The sequence below is a fragment of the Mixophyes fleayi genome, chromosome 11 (assembly GCF_038048845.1).
Source record: "Mixophyes fleayi isolate aMixFle1 chromosome 11, aMixFle1.hap1, whole genome shotgun sequence".
NCBI lineage: Eukaryota > Metazoa > Chordata > Amphibia > Anura > Limnodynastidae > Mixophyes > Mixophyes fleayi.
The window spans coordinates 10,200,880-10,217,439 of NC_134412.1; positions in this window are offsets into that span (position 1 = coordinate 10,200,880).

Sequence of the window (16,560 nt, forward strand, 5' to 3'; positions counted from 1 at the left end):
ACCCTGTTATAATACAAGTCCACTGTGTTGTTACAAGACACAGTTACGTATTACTTTTATGATATTCACTTATGTAGTCGGACTCAGCTTACCTAGGAAATAGACAAATCGATTGCACAGTGATAATGGTCAGTACATGAGTCCATTTATGAATGTTTCTCCAATAACTGCAATAAGTATTATTTTGCAACACTGCTTATCACAGTGATACAAAAATACTTATTGCCGCATTTATAAAAAAATCTTATTAAACACTATAGCACCTCCTAATACAACTTATATTACTGTAACTTAATGTCCTTAATGCATTATCCAAAACATCTACTAGCAATATAAGAGAACTGAAATACAAGTTGCTTATGGTGTGCCAGGGATTGCCATGTGTTATGCACTAGTTCTAGTACAAAGTGTTTTGGTCATTAAAGGGGTACTTCCTTCAAGATAAATGCCATTAAAAATATGTTTAATTAGAGGCATATGTTTCATAACTATTTTAATAGATAAAATGTGAACGGATAAAATTTTACACAAGTCAAAATTTTTATTTGATTGTAGCTGCTACCTTTTTTTTACTTTGCTTTCCTGACAAAATTTCAATAGTCTGTCGCTTTTCATTAAGCTGAAAAGAATATGGACTTACCATTATAACAAAACCATCAATTTGTCTATACTCTAAATCACTGTTTCCCAACTCCAGTCCTCAGGGACCCCTAACAGTGCAGATTTTCCAGGTCACAGGTGAAATAATTATACCACCTGTGGATCTTTCAAAATGTATCAGTCAGTAATGAATACACCTGTGCTCCAGCAAAGAGATATGGAAAACTTGCACTGTTAGGGGTTCCTGAGAACTGGAGTTGGGAAACACTGCTTTAAATAGCTTGAGTCCAGCTACATGAGTGTAAATTACATAGAGGTAAAACAGCACTGCTTTGAAATAAATAAATTAACATATAAGTAAGGCTGCCAATATGGGAATGTGGGGGACGAATTCCATAAATATCCCCAAAATACACAGATTAAAACAAAATGATCCTGCGACACATATAAATAGCATAAAATATACCAATACAATCAATCATAACAACCTAAATAGGTATAAACACATTAAAAATAGACATATTCAAATGGACCTAAAAACCTCTTTAATATAAATACCTCAATGCAGTTGAAACACACAATCTCAAACTTGCTGATATATATATCAATAAGTGAATATAAAAAAGGGGGATAAACTAAATGTTTAATGCCCAAAATAATTTATAAAAACAGTCCCAATAACAGAGAAAAATTTCTATGATTCTCAGTCTAACTCTTATTAAAAGAAAACTTCCAAAGACAAATCCCCACTCAAACTAGATAGGTGGAAATGCCGATAAAAATGTATAAAAAAATAGTCCAATAAAGTGCATGCACCACTTTATGCTATTTGCATTTTATGCTATTTATATGCGCCGCGGGATCATTTTGTTTTAACCAGCTACATGAGTGAAAGCTGCTGTGCAAGCTTCTTGTAGTTAGACATTTTATTTTGCAACTTCAATACCAAGACAGTGCTGTTCAGTTACCAGCATAAAATATTATATATTATTTTATACTAGTTTATTGTTCTGTCAAAGCAGTTATACAGGTTTCTAGGGGCTGAAACAAATAATTATGAAATTTTATACACATAATTATAAGAATCTAACAGATATATAAACTTGTTTGGCAAATCCTAAAACAAAATTAAAACAGTTGTTATTACTACAAAAAATATTTGCATAAATTAATATTGAGGAAGTAACAATGAAGAAGTTGAAATTAATAAAAACTGATATATATTTCTATTTCTATACTCATATATTCCTATCTCATCCATCAGGTCTCAATGGGATTAAGATCCAGGATTGGGGACTGGAAGGCTATTTTACTATACTGATTGTTATTTCATCATCATCATCATCACCATTTATTTATATAGCGCCACTGATTCCGCAGCGCTGTACAGAGAACTCATTCACATCAGTCCCTGCCCCATTGGAGCTTACAGTCTAAATTCCCTAACATACACACACACATACACAGAGACTAGGGTCAATTTGATAGCAGTCACGAACAGCACTCACCTGAGTCTGCGTGATGCGTGTGTGACACAGGGTTAACCAAAACACAACCACCTGGTCTGTCTAAAATGATTAAATCCTTCCCTATCTATGCCATACACTAGCTTTGCTATATTAATTATGCCACCACCAAGGTTTTTTCTGACAAGAGCTGACACTCTTAATTAGGAAGCCTTCGGTTCTAACTAGCATTAATCTAACACAATGTACTTTAATCAGAGTTCACATAAACCACAATGTTCGCCCCGTTTCAATTATGTAGCGTCTGGACCAAACTGTCGCGTGAATTCATAAGAACAAGGAGACAAGAACTTATTAAGTGTAATTTAATATGGAAAAAAACATCCACAATGCTTAAGATAAAACAGATAATAAAAGGCATACAAATATAAAGCAATTGTTTCTTATAAAATAAAAAGGATAAAACACAGAATTGATACCTCACTTATAATCAAGGTTCTGTTGCTGGGAGAAGCAGGAAAAATGGGACCTCTTCAATATCGAATTGACTCTCTCAGTGTTTTGTTCATGAATTTGCCTTCTCTAATACCCTTGTCACTTCCCCTTTCACTGTTCTGGCAACTTTTCTCAACCTAGTGCAGGGTTTCCCAAACCCAGTCCTCAGGGCTCCCCAACAGTGCAGGTTTTCCGGATCACATGTGACATAATTAGGAGCACCTGTGGATCTGTTACAATGTATCAGTCAGTAATGACTACACCTGTGCTCCAGCAAGGAGATATGGAAAACCTGCACTGTTGGGGAGCCCTGAGGACTGGGTTTGGGAAACCCTGACCTAGTGCATTTCCATGAGAACTTGTTGGTTAATGTTTGGTGCCTTATCGCCTGTTCTTGTTAGTGATGTATACCTCTTTGCCTTATGCTGTATTCCTTCCCTGTTGACTTGTTGCTGGTTTTGTCTGTTTTTATGACAGTTCCTCTTTCACTATTCTGGCAACATACTTGACCTAGTAGGCTTCCATGGGCCTTGAGCAGTAAGATCTGGGGGCAACTGAGTATCTTGATCTCCGTTGTAATGTTCATGTTAGAAATATCTCTCTGTTCCGTTCCTGGTTTCTTAATATCATGTATGTCTACCCCATCTATGCTTACCCCTCTATTTATTTATTTATTTTTATTTTATTTTTATATTATCTGACTTAAAATGGCCAGGTGAAAGGGTAATTATTTTCAGTCACTCTAACTATATAACACATATTATCTTTAATAAAGCATAATAGTTTTAGGAAAAAGTATAAACTATGATTCATATCATTAATACAATAAAGTATCAAATCTGAAAGTGATAAATGTTGCAAAATATATATTCTTTCCATGGCATCGACAGCTTGTGCCTTCCTCTTTTTATTATCCTGTTTTCCCCAACCCATATTCCATATGCAATAAATAAGGTTGTTTCTGAATAGAGCTTTACCTTTGAGGAGTGTGGACCTAACCTAATCCATAAGCACTAGAAAATACTGCCATAATGAAGTCACTGGGATTCCTGGCTATAATTTCAGCTCTAACATCAAAAAGTAAGACTATATTTACTAATGAGGAAACCTGTCTGTCTGCGAAATATTTTATTACTATAATATTACCATCCTGACAATACTTTGACAGGTCTCTGTGATTGCTAAATTGCAGCTATCAAAAATATTTCAATGAAGCATACACCTCAACCTCTTCTATTTATCTTCTTTTGCAAGGAGGAAAATATGAAATACAGACATTACCATTATTTTTTGTATGGGGTCTGGGCAGTCTAATGTTTTTATTCATCACCCTAAACTAGAAAGTTTTTACATATATGTATTTACTATTATTATTTATTTATTTATAGGGCTGTACAGATTCATCAGCACCAGTCAATCTTACAAATATAGATAAGACATAATTAAGTAACAGTAAGCAAATTCACAAATACATAAGACAATTATGCATACATAGGACAGATGAGCATGAAAGAAAGTAGTAGAATTATTTGCAGCACGGTGCTAAGTGGTTAGCACTTCTGCCTTACAGCACTGGGGTTATGAGTTCAATTCCCGAACCATGGCCGTATTTCTAATGTCCATTATTTGTTTTTATAACCATCTATAAATGTATTTATTTTGTTAAACTGCATCTTATGAGCATAATTCTGCCGTAGTTAAACCTAATAACTATTTGTTAATCTGAGTTAAGCTTATAGTTCTAGAAATTTCTGCATTTGTATACTCCTTTCTTTTTCAAACAGTTTTTAGGGGGATTTAGCAATATCTCTTTATAAAGTTGCCATTATTCTTAAATTAATTTACCACATCTTAGTGCTGGATTTTCTATTACTTTTAGTTTTCACAGATGAGTGTGAATAACACTGTAAGGACTCACACTAAGTATAGCAAAAGACATGACAAGGACGTATGAGGAAGACGAACAGTAGACAGATATGAGACAATGGGTGGAGAGAAGCCTGCTCGTGAAAACTTACATTCTAGAGATGTAGCTATATTTAAACCTGCCAATCAAACAGGTTTTTACCTATAAAATGCACACACGACTCATATATCCTTGAATATATTATACGTATATTTCATGTTTTATTATTTTACTTTGGAAAAAAATACTTTCAAAATCATTTATATGTTTATTGTATATTCTCTCTTTTTAACTTTTCTATCTATTTATCTATCTATCTATCTATCTATCTATCTATCTATTTATCTATCTATATATCTATCTAATTTTTGCAAAATAACATTTAGAGATCATGAGGAAAAATATTAAACAAAATATGAAATACGAGTCAGTATCAGTATAAAGGTTAATAGGATAGTCCTACATTTAGATATCTTTTTTTTCACAATGGAGTACAGCAGTATCACATTTTTTTTTTTTTTGCTTTTTGCTATATTTTATTTAGATGGTGATTGCCATTTTTTTTTTGCTGTTTTACTTTTTTAACATATGTAATTTAAACATAACTTATTATACTTATTACTTTTTGCTGATTAGATGAGTAATTCCGTTGTGGTGTGTAGTTCTGTCTACCTGTCCATTTATCTCACGCCGCAGTGACCAGGAGCATCGTGGTCTTGTTTTAAGCTGTTATCTTTAGTAAAATAGCAGGTATTTATTAATGTACATCATTAATTTACCTAATATATTATATAATAAGTTGTTTGTCTGCACAATATATCATTGCATACACTCTTTCAGGAGTGCACAGTTATACCTAGATTAAAGGGGTGTAGTACGAGTTATCTGTGCTGTAAACACCGACAATGTTTACTCCTACATAATTATTCCAAACAGAACTATGAACAGAGCGACATAGGAAAAATAACTACTTACCAGTAAAAAGACACAAAGGAAATCTGATGAGAGAACATCGCGACACTTGACATCAGTTGCATGTGCGACTGCTTTTTTTTTTTGCTTTTTAAAGCAGAAACGCACGGACTATGATAATATTAATTTTATTCCTAACCCTAACGCCTTACCCTAACCCCTAGCCCTAACCCTAACGCCTAACCCTAATCCCTAGCCCTAACCCTAACGCCTTACCCTAACCCCTAGCCCTAACCCTAACGCCTAACCCTAACCCCTAGCCCTAACCCTAACGCCTAACCCTAACCCCTAGCCCTAACCCTAACGCCTTAACCTAACCCCTAGCCCTAACCCTAACGCCTTACCCTAACCCCTAGCCCTAACCCTAACGCCTTACCCTAACCCCTAGCCCTAACCCTAACGCCTTACCCTAACCCCTAGCCCTAACCCTAACGCCTTACCCTAACCCCTAGCCCTAACCCTAATGCCTAACCCTAACCCCTAGCCCTAACCCTAACGCTTTACCCTAACCCCTAGCCCTAACCCTAACGCCTAACCCTAACCCCTAGCCCTAACCCTAACGCCTTACCCTAACCCCTAGCCCTAACCCTAACGCCTTACCCTAACCCCTAGCCCTAACCCTAACGCCTTACCCTAACCCCTAGCCCTAACCCTAACGCCTAACCCTAACCCCTAGCCCTAACCCTAACGCCTTACCCTAACCCCTAGCCCTAACCCTAACGCCTTACCCTAACCCCTAGCCCTAACCCTAACGCCTTACCCTAACCCCTAGCCCTAACCCTAACGCCTTACCCTAACCCCTAGCCCTAACCCTAACGCCTTACCCTAACCCCTAGCCCTAACCCTAACGCCTAACCCTAACCCCTAGCCCTAACCCTAACGCCTTACCCTAACCCCTAGCCCTAACCCTAACGCCTAACCCTAACCCCTAGCCCTAACCCTAACGCCTTACCCTAACCCCTAGCCCTAACCCTAACGCCTTACCCTAACCCCTAGCCCTAACCCTAACGCCTTACCCTAACCCCTAGCCCTAACCCTAACGCCTTACCCTAACCCCTAGCCCTAACCCTAACGCCTTACCCTAACCCCTAGCCCTAACCCTAACGCCTTACCCTAACCCCTAGCCCTAACCCTAACGCCTTACCCTAACCCCTAGCCCTAACCCTAACGCCTTACCCTAACCCCTAGCCCTAACCCTAACGCCTTACCCTAACCCCTAGCCCTAACCCTAACGCCTTACCCTAACCCCTAGCCCTAACCCTAACGCCTTACCCTAACCCCTAGCCCTAATCCTAATGCCTTACCCTAACCCCTAGCCCTAACCCTAACGCCTTACCCTAACCCCTAGCCCTAACCCTAACGCCTAACCCTAACCCCTAGCCCTAACCCTAACGCCTTACCCTAACCCCTAGCCCTAATCCTAACGCCTTACCCTAACCCCTAGCCCTAACCCTAACGCCTTACCCTAACCCCTAGCCCTAACCCTAACGCCTAACCCCTAACCCTAACCCTAACCCCTAACCCTAACCTTAACTCCTAATCCTAACCCCTAGCCCTAACCCTAACCCCTAGCGTAAAGGTAATACTTACCTGCGTTCGTTCGCTGCCGCTTTAAAAGCCGAAATTTCCAAGTCGCACACGCAACTGACGTCATTTGGAAGTGTTGCAATATCCTGTCATCGGATTTCCTCTGTGTCTCCTTACTGGTAACTATATTGCTCTGTTCATTATCGTAATAATTATGTAAGAGTAAACAGTGTCTGTGTTTACAGCACTGATAACTCGATTACCACTGGATTAAATGTATTATTTATATTGTATATGTACATTATAATTATTATTTACAATGTATCTGTGAATTGTATAAAACCATAAACATTCAATGCAGAATTGTGGATAATAGTTTGCATAATAACATTTTGACTGTATTGTACTTTCTGTTATAGGTTATTCCATCACATGTAAAAGTTGTTGCCATTTCAGTGATAAACCCTGCACTCAGCCTGTTGTGAGCTGCGCTTCTGACAATGTCTGTGTCGCTGCTTATTCTGTAGTCACAGTTGGTATGTCAATAACTGGATGGTGAATTGTACAGAGATACAATGGTGGTGATTGTGTATTCCATGTAATGCATGTCGATGAATTTAGTCAACAGTCATTTCTACAAATAATGTTTCTCTAGACAATGGGCCTGGTTCATTAAGGAAAGTAAAGAAAAAAAAATGAGTGACTCATCACCATCACCATTTATTTATATAGCGCCACTGATTCCACAGCGCTGTACAGAGAACTCACTCACATCAGTCCCTGCCCCATTGGAGCTTACAGTCTAAATTCCCTAACACACACACACACACACACAGACAGACAGAGAGAGAGAGACTAAGGTCAATTTTGATAGCAGCCAATTAACCCACTAGTATGTTTTTGGAGTGTGGGAGGAAACCGGAGCACCCGGAGGAAACCCACACAAACACGGGGAGAACATACAAGCTCCACACACATAAGGCCATGGTCGGGAATTGAACTCATGACCCCAGCACTGTGAGGCAGAAGTGCTAACCACTGAGCCATCGTGCAATGTAAATCTGTGTATCAATTTTTTTTACTGTAAGTCTGTGTAATTATGTGTTGGTCTGTCAGTGTGGATCTGTGTGATGAAGAACAGATTGTGTAGTTTGTTTTAATTAACACTTGTGCATTATAAGGAGTAATGTACAGATTCTTTAAATTATTTGGGATATTAGAAGTTACTTGGAGTTCCATGATCTGTATAAATGCACTCCTCCCGCAGCATTATTTCTTTTAATATAGTCACGGAAATCATTGGTAGCTACTTATATCTTTAGAATTGAGAGTGATGAGTACATTATCAATATATAAATCTCTGTTTACTCTTTGAACCTTGTTTATGATTGTTTCCAAATAAAACAGTGAAGGAATAGAATACGTGTTCACTGTCTCCGGTTCGGAGTGTAAGGGAGGCAGAAAGAAAATAGACAAAAGTGTGTAAAATAATACATTTTATATAAATATTAAAAAATATAAAAAGTTATCTATGGGTCACCATCCACTCTTAAAAGTAGAAAACCCTCTTATATTAATGTGTGAAAGAAATCTTTATGTGAAGTTATATTTTATGTGTTTTATCAGGGAACTGCTATGTATCGTATTTCTTTTTCTAAGTATATTTTTTGTTTGCTTTTATAAAATTTTATATTATTAGTATAAGGCTTGTTTATAATTTTCTTCTGAATTCCATGTATTACATTAATGTATTATTAAAATCTGTACAAATAAGCTTATTAAACAATTAATATGTATGTGATGTGGTGTAAATTAACACTAAAAACAATGAATGTGTATGATGTGTGGTAGAGAGTGCAGGTCAAGTAATAGGAGTGTTCTCTCATATACTGTACACAGTAGGTGCAGATACCCCACAATACTCTATATCATGTGGAACGAGGGACCAATGTAATGTAACTGGAAGTTTGACCTTTATCTATGGCAAAGTGAAGACGGGAACTTCATGTTGTGACACCGATGACTGTACCCCACCTGCTCCTCAATGTAAGTTTTTAGGGACTATCGCAAATTTTCAGTGTCATCATCCTCATTTTTGACTATATTAAAGGACTACTAATCCTATTAATTCAGTGGTTCCAAAACTGTGCGCCTAGGGCTCCTTGGGGTGCCTTGGAGATCTCACAGGGGTGCTTCGGCCAGGGCCAGTGGTAAGCAAGGCGGAGGACTACTTGGTAATTATTTTGGCGTAGGGGTGCCTTGAAAATTTTTTGGAGAGCCTAAGGGTGCCTTGAACTGAAAAAGTTTGGAATCCACTGCCAATAATTCAAATTTTCAGATATGACTCACGAAAGTAAACTACAATGACCAGTTGTAAACTGACATTCCATTTCATGTCTATTACAAAGATAATTATTACTTCCTTATTCCAATACAGAAAGCTGATGCTCTTAATGTATTATTGAAACTAAATTGGATCGGTGCATATTGATCTGTGGACACATGTACTGAACTAAGCCAGGCACCGCAGCAAAATTTTAGGAAATTCTGATCCATTCTCTAAATGCCCTCACCCTGCACTTCTGACCATGCCCCGGGGCAGCACATACTCAGTGATGTCCTGTTTGGGCTTTTAATTCCAGAACTGAAAGCCAAAACGCGGCTTAATTCCCTATGTGCTGGACCTGCCCATGCTTAGAAGAGCAGGCGTTTCAAAAGCAGATGGACCCGAGATTACCAGTCCCCTCTCAGGTCTGTGCATGATAGTCATCACACCCTCAGCAACTATGGTAATTCCACCACTGTTTGGACAATATATCTTTATACAGGTTGCTAGTATAGGAAGGGGATGCCAGATATATTTGTACATTTAGGTGTATAATACAAGCAGTAAAGCGACTATCAGTAATTATGTATTCATTATAGAAATTAACAAATAATTAATTACAAAAGATATGCATTAATAAACGATCTAGTAACAGGTATAAGTTATTATCGAAACTGATCATATAATGCTTGTACAAAAATTTGATACAAGAAAGGGGATGTTTTATATATAATTTACATGGTTCACACATCGATTTTTTTTTTAGCTATGGAATTCATGCAGCTATCTCTAAAATCAATAAAATACATCAAAGATATAACATTTAATAGTAAGCATTTAATACAATTTATAATATATTTTTTTAAAAGTGCCGGCTGATAGCTCACAGAAGAACGGACTGACATGTCGAACCTGCTCATCGGAGAAATCTGACTATTGTTACACTGGGGACACTTTGCCATGCACTGGGGAAGAGACCAAATGTGGTCGAATGGCAAGAAAGCTAACAGGTAATATAATATTTTCATCTTTTTTTCTAAAATAATATTTATGCTTTATTTTAGATTCAGGTATCATCTCGAGCTAAGAAATGTTTGTCATATATTGGTTATAAGTACATGCAAGTCAGCAAATCCCTTATCCTGGAGTATCACAGTTCCAACTAAACATATTCCTATTTTGGGAATGGACAACTCTATACATTACAATCATCCAATGTCCATTATCAACACCCTTCACTGAGTGGTGTTTTCATTCAGACCTCTCCAGAATTAGCCATGGATAAAGGAGAGATACGGGTGGTGGCAGCGTTTTCATTCTCTGGAATTTTGGGGGATTCCTGACATCATGTTTAATAGTAATGGAAGACTTGGCACAGTATTGTGCTTTCACAAGTTTATTCGCAGCAGTCACTTGGAGAAGTCTGTCATTCTTTTAAATGATTTCACTACATTTTGTAATGGGAGCTAGTCCATTAAAAATATATAAGATGATTTTACTTAAAATCTAATTGACAGGATCTGTAAAATTAATGACACGTCCTTTTCTTCACAGGAACAATAACTCTAACAGATGCCCTCCGTGGTTGTGCCACCAAAAGCTTCTGTGATATTCTCGGTACCCAGTCTGCTTCTCTCAGTGGTTTAAACATTGATTCAAAGATGTTCTGCAGCGATGGAGCGGTTGGCCTATATGCCGGACTCTTCTATGCCGTAGCTGCTGTCCTGTTGTCAATGTTGCTATATTAAAAATATCTTAAAAAGAAAGAATACATGTTCATGATTATTTTTAGTTTTTGAAATGTTCTGAGTAAATTGGAAATAGTTCCACAGTTTCATGCAGAATATTATATGTATTAGGCACGTAGCAACATGTGCTTTTAGGAGCCTCAGGAACAAGATCATCACAGTCATTGTAACGTCATCCGCTCCTTCCATCAACTTATAGCTAAATCCTTATAAGCTTACACAGTTTAATCATCAATAACAGTGATTACTAAGTACCTTCGTGTAACATCTCCATATAAAGTCCTCTTTCTACCACAGACTTTGGAAATTATATTTTTTATGGCATATTAAGAGAACATTATGTACAATTTCCCTTGAAAATTGATTGGATGAATGACATAATTATGGTAATTTGAAGAGTCACAATAAATAAAAAATGATTGGAGAAATATTAAGAGGTTTAGAAATATTATATGTATGTAAGATTCTCTTTTCTGAAATCCATCCGTACAAAGAGAAAAATATAAATATAAATAAATGACTATGGAATAAAATATCTTTGTCTAATAAACATCATTTGTCTCTTACTTTCCTACATGTATTGGATAGTGTGTTGAATTTGTCATATATATATCCCTCCAAAAAAGGGATAAAACATGGATATATATCAGCATGGGGCGATTATGAAAAATATTGTATTTTTCTGAATAAATGAACATTCAGGGTTTCATTGTAGTAAAATACAAAATTATGAGGTTCCGTCCTGATCCAGGCATCTTTCTCTCTTCCGGAACAGAATTCTTTTCTGTCTTTCACATATACACCAGAAAAGTTTGGCCATGTTGATTATAATCTAGAAATACAATGTACAAATTAAAGAAAAACTAGAGAAGAAAAAAATATTCCTTTTATTGTCTCTGATAAATTAAAAATATCTTAAATCCTCATTCACAGTATTAAAATTTAATTGCTGACAAAGCTATATGCAACAGGAAAACAGCTATTGTCTCAGATGTGTCTCAAGAATAGAGCCAGACAAATACAGTGGTTATTATTACAGTGTTGTAATTATTATTATTATTATTATTATTATCTTTTATTTATTAGGCTAGACACAGGGACACAGGGTCAGCAGCACCATACATAAAACATGGGACATATCAGTTCAAGGCACCCTTAGGGTCTCCATAATTATTTCAAGGCACCCCTAAGTCAAAATAATTACCAATGAGTCCCCTGCCTTGCATACCACTGGCCCTGGCCGAGGCACCCCTGTGAGATCACGAGGCACCCCAGGGAGCCTAGGCATACAGTATATGGCATACAGGACAGTATAAAACCAAAGTGCAATAAGTACAAACTCAGCTGAGAACAGGTGTACAGAGAAAAGAGATAAAAGTGAGTTCCAGTGCAAAGAAAAAATAGGAAGGAGGGAGGTGGGGATTGAACTAAATGAGGCTGAACGAACCTGTGCCCAATAGTGTGGGAGCCACTAACAGGATCAGGGCTGTGATGGAGATTTGAGGGCAAAGGAGTAGAGGAGAGACAGTGGCAGGAGTCGAGTCACGAGGTGGAGGGAAGAGGCTGGGAAGCTGAAGGCAAAGGTTAACAGGAGGAATATGACACAAGGATAGAGGGCCATGCTCAAGGGAGCTTACAGTCTATAGGGGAGGGAGAGACTGACCGGAAATACACAGTGGGAAGATGGAGTAAGGAGACCAGAACTGAGAGATGAACAAGAGTAGGAGCATAGGAAGAATGAGGGTGAGGTATAGTGTAGTATGGTTAGGGAAGAGGGATAGAGCAGAGGGATAGAGGAGGGAAGGGTTAGACAGAGGAAGAGTGGGCTAACCTGAACAGATGGGTTTTAAGGGAATGTTTGAGGTTTGGCAGGCCAGGAGAAAGTCTGATAGAATAGGGGAGATCATTCCAGAGAAGGGGGCAGCACAGGAGAAATCTTGAATATGGTAGAGAGAGTTGGTGACCGGATGGGTGGTGAGGTTGCAGCCGTAGGAAAACAGTACCAGGTGGGAAAGATTATGAATGGAGATGAGAATGTAATAGACATGAGTATGAATAGATATGAAGTGTTATGTCGGGAACTAAAACAAGTCTCTCCAGGTAATTATCCGTGTTATTAAACAATTTGTACAAATCCTAGTTTTTTGACAATTTCACTACAGAAGGATGCTAAGTAGTTGACACTGTTCTTGGCTGTCAGAGTTAAAGAGCTCCCCTGAGACCAAAGTACAGAGATAAAACAGATCTTTAGTTCATTTAAATGCAATATTTCAAGTTCTTTACAAGTTGTTTCCATCTATTCTGGCACACATAAAAATATTAATTCTAATAAAACCGCTAAAATAATAACACATGTGGCGTTAAAAAAACCACAGGTTTAATGATCACTAGCTATGCGGCAACTTGCAAATATTGGTATTATAGTTTTCCATGAGTAATCATTATGTCAGACGTATTAGGGAGACCACAACTCTGAAACCCTACAACACCACTGTATTGTATGCAGATCGCTGCCCTGTACCCCCTGGCTGTATCCTAATATGAAATTATAAAAAAAAACTATTTAAAGGAACAAAAAATTATAAAGACATCAATGAAACTGGGCAGCAAACAATAAAGGGACAGAAGGACGGGGGGGCTCAGGGAGAAATCTAATAAACATATTCGTCTCTCCTGTATCAAAAATGTACCAACTAAATGATTAATGTTCTTATGCACCACCTTCATCGCCCCGACCCCATGAGCACCCCTCCAAAGTCTCCTGGGAATTATGTCAAACCAAAAGACACAAACAGCAGGCTAGCGGCACCTAAAAATCAGGAGCACCTCCTTTATGTGTAGTTTGAGTATTATAGACTTTCAACTTGTCCAGGTCATTAGCATCTAAGTGGACAAAGCATCAGGGAACACAAGCCCAGAGACCAAAGAATTTAAAAAGGCCTTCATCTCGTGCCAATACATACCTCTAATACCGAACTAATTTACCTGCATGCTCCTAGGAACAGCAGAAGGAGTGTGCGATAAATAGTAATGGGAGGCTCAGTAAGTCGAAGAGTGCCCCAATCAACCAGACCTGGAACACAAACTTATACATTTATTGTAGTTATATATTAGAAAATATGTTGAGAAAAAAAATGCTGACAAATGATATAATAAAGTACATAAACAATAAAGAGAAAAATAGAAAAACGGGAAAATCGATTCTTCATCAGAATAAAGGAAACAGCCCTAACTAATCCACTAGGTGAATGAAAAATGTATGAAAAATATTTATAAAGAAGAGAGTACTTTAGTCCAGTGATCCAACCGATTTGGTGAATGCTATGAGAAGAGTAAATTTCTTATTTCATTCAGCCGAATGTCCGTCACTTTTTTTTTAATCAATGTTAAGTAATTAATATAGAGTTTTAATGTAATTATTTTTTAAAATAAGGTCCCATACTCATATACCTACATTGTATTTTGAATATTTGTATATAAATTTTGTATTTCCAAAATAAACCCCTCTCAATTTCTCTCCTTCTTTTTAGTTTATGACTTGAGATTCCTTTTCTGCTGAATAGTGAGATCATATTCTGTATTTATGTGATCATATGGCCATGTATACCACTGTTATTCAGTAATACTGTATATGAGATTGTATCATTTATGTTAGGCAGTTGTTTGGGGTAATTTTAAACATTTAATTTATTGGTTTTTATCTATTGTTTGTCTTATTACTTAACTTTTCATTTTCGCCACAATTTAAAATAATTATTGTGGGTATTCCTACTAGTTATATAAGAAGTTTTATTAGGTTACTTTATCATAGCATAATTAGGTGTATTACTAAATGGATCTAAATGGATCTATCTGAGAATTTGGAGGGTAGAATTTGAATTAGCTGGTGAAGATTACCGACATTGAGGACAATATAGTGAAAAATCACTTGGACAGGATTCAAAACAACAACAAAAAATATAAAGGATTTTACAAATGTGGTAGATGCCGTTCTTGTCCTTATTTGATACAAACTAAGGAGTATAAAGATCAGTTTGAGCAAGAATGGAAAATCAGATAATTTCAAAATTGTGAAACAGCCGGAGTTATCGATTGCTTATCTCGCCCTTGCAAAAAACTATACATTGGAATGACTAGTCGACCTTTTCCGAGGAGGCAATTTAAACACAGAATTACATAAAACGGTATCGAGATTGATTTTCCTGATGCAAAGCACTGCCTCAAGGGCATAAATGAGATCAATAATTATTCTGTATATTTATGATTCACCTTCCTATAAAACATATCAGAGAATATGAACAGAATTCACTTTATTTAAAACAGCCAGCCCTGAAGTATATGAATAATTGTGAGAGCAAAAGGGTTGTATGACACAGTTTCATAACTAAATACATATAAAAGTAAATGTTTGGAGGAGTCAGCATTATTGTCACAGTTTGCGACTTAAATTTAAATTCAACCAGCATTTAATAAGATACTCCAATCTAACAATACAATGTATGTATGAGGTTTTAGACTAATTCTCTAAATTAGACATCATAGAATCATTTATTCGAGCAGGAGGTATTGAATAAAAGCAGTATAGATAACCCTGAATAGGCACTTGCTTTAAACACAATCGCTATGCTAGGATTGTGCTTTAAATGTAGACTGTATACACATATATTGATATATATATACCGTATATTAGCATTGGCTTTCTAAATATCTGTGTAATTACCACTCTATGAAGTCTACATAACAGCGATACTGGATATATTGTTTAAGGGGTGATCTGTATTGACATAATTGAGCTAAAAACAAATTAATGGCGATTAAAAAGTGGATGTGCAACTTTTTAAATATTTACACATAAGGGGTCTACATATACTTCTCTTGCAATTGAAAATGAATACATTAACGCTCCTACTTCTAACAGAATTGATCGTGAAGAGAGATAGTATCTAATAGTTAGCAATCCAATATTGAACACTTCTGAAATGTATTTGAGTGAAGAATAAACCAGTCGGAGGAAGCAATAGTATCTACAATTCACCAGAAGAGATACTGTTATATAACAGGCAGACAGTTATTCTCTACCTGCAGTTTGTTACAAGGTTATATAATGATTATTTAGAGAAAACTGGAGAGAACTTAATTTGAGAACTACATATAGTAATTTAACTGTATTTAAGTCTACTCCTAGTGATGATCTTGCTCCGTGGAGAAATGTAGATTCTCTCCATGTGTCTGGCAACCCATATGAATACTCTTCCAGATCAGTAAAACATCCGTTGACACTACAGTAACTGAACATCATGAACTTTCCTGTGCACCTCTGTTGGGTAAAAGGAAAAGTCCGTGATGTTACATTACCATGGGGAACGTTCTGGAGGCATCTCGGGGAAATGAATGCTCCCAGTGGGCCAGATTAGTAAGGCAAAAAAGCAGTCAATTTGATCCTGGACAAATCATGTTACAATGCAAAGGGTGCAAGTTAGTTTTTTATTTTAGTTTTTTATTTTGCACATAAATAAAATA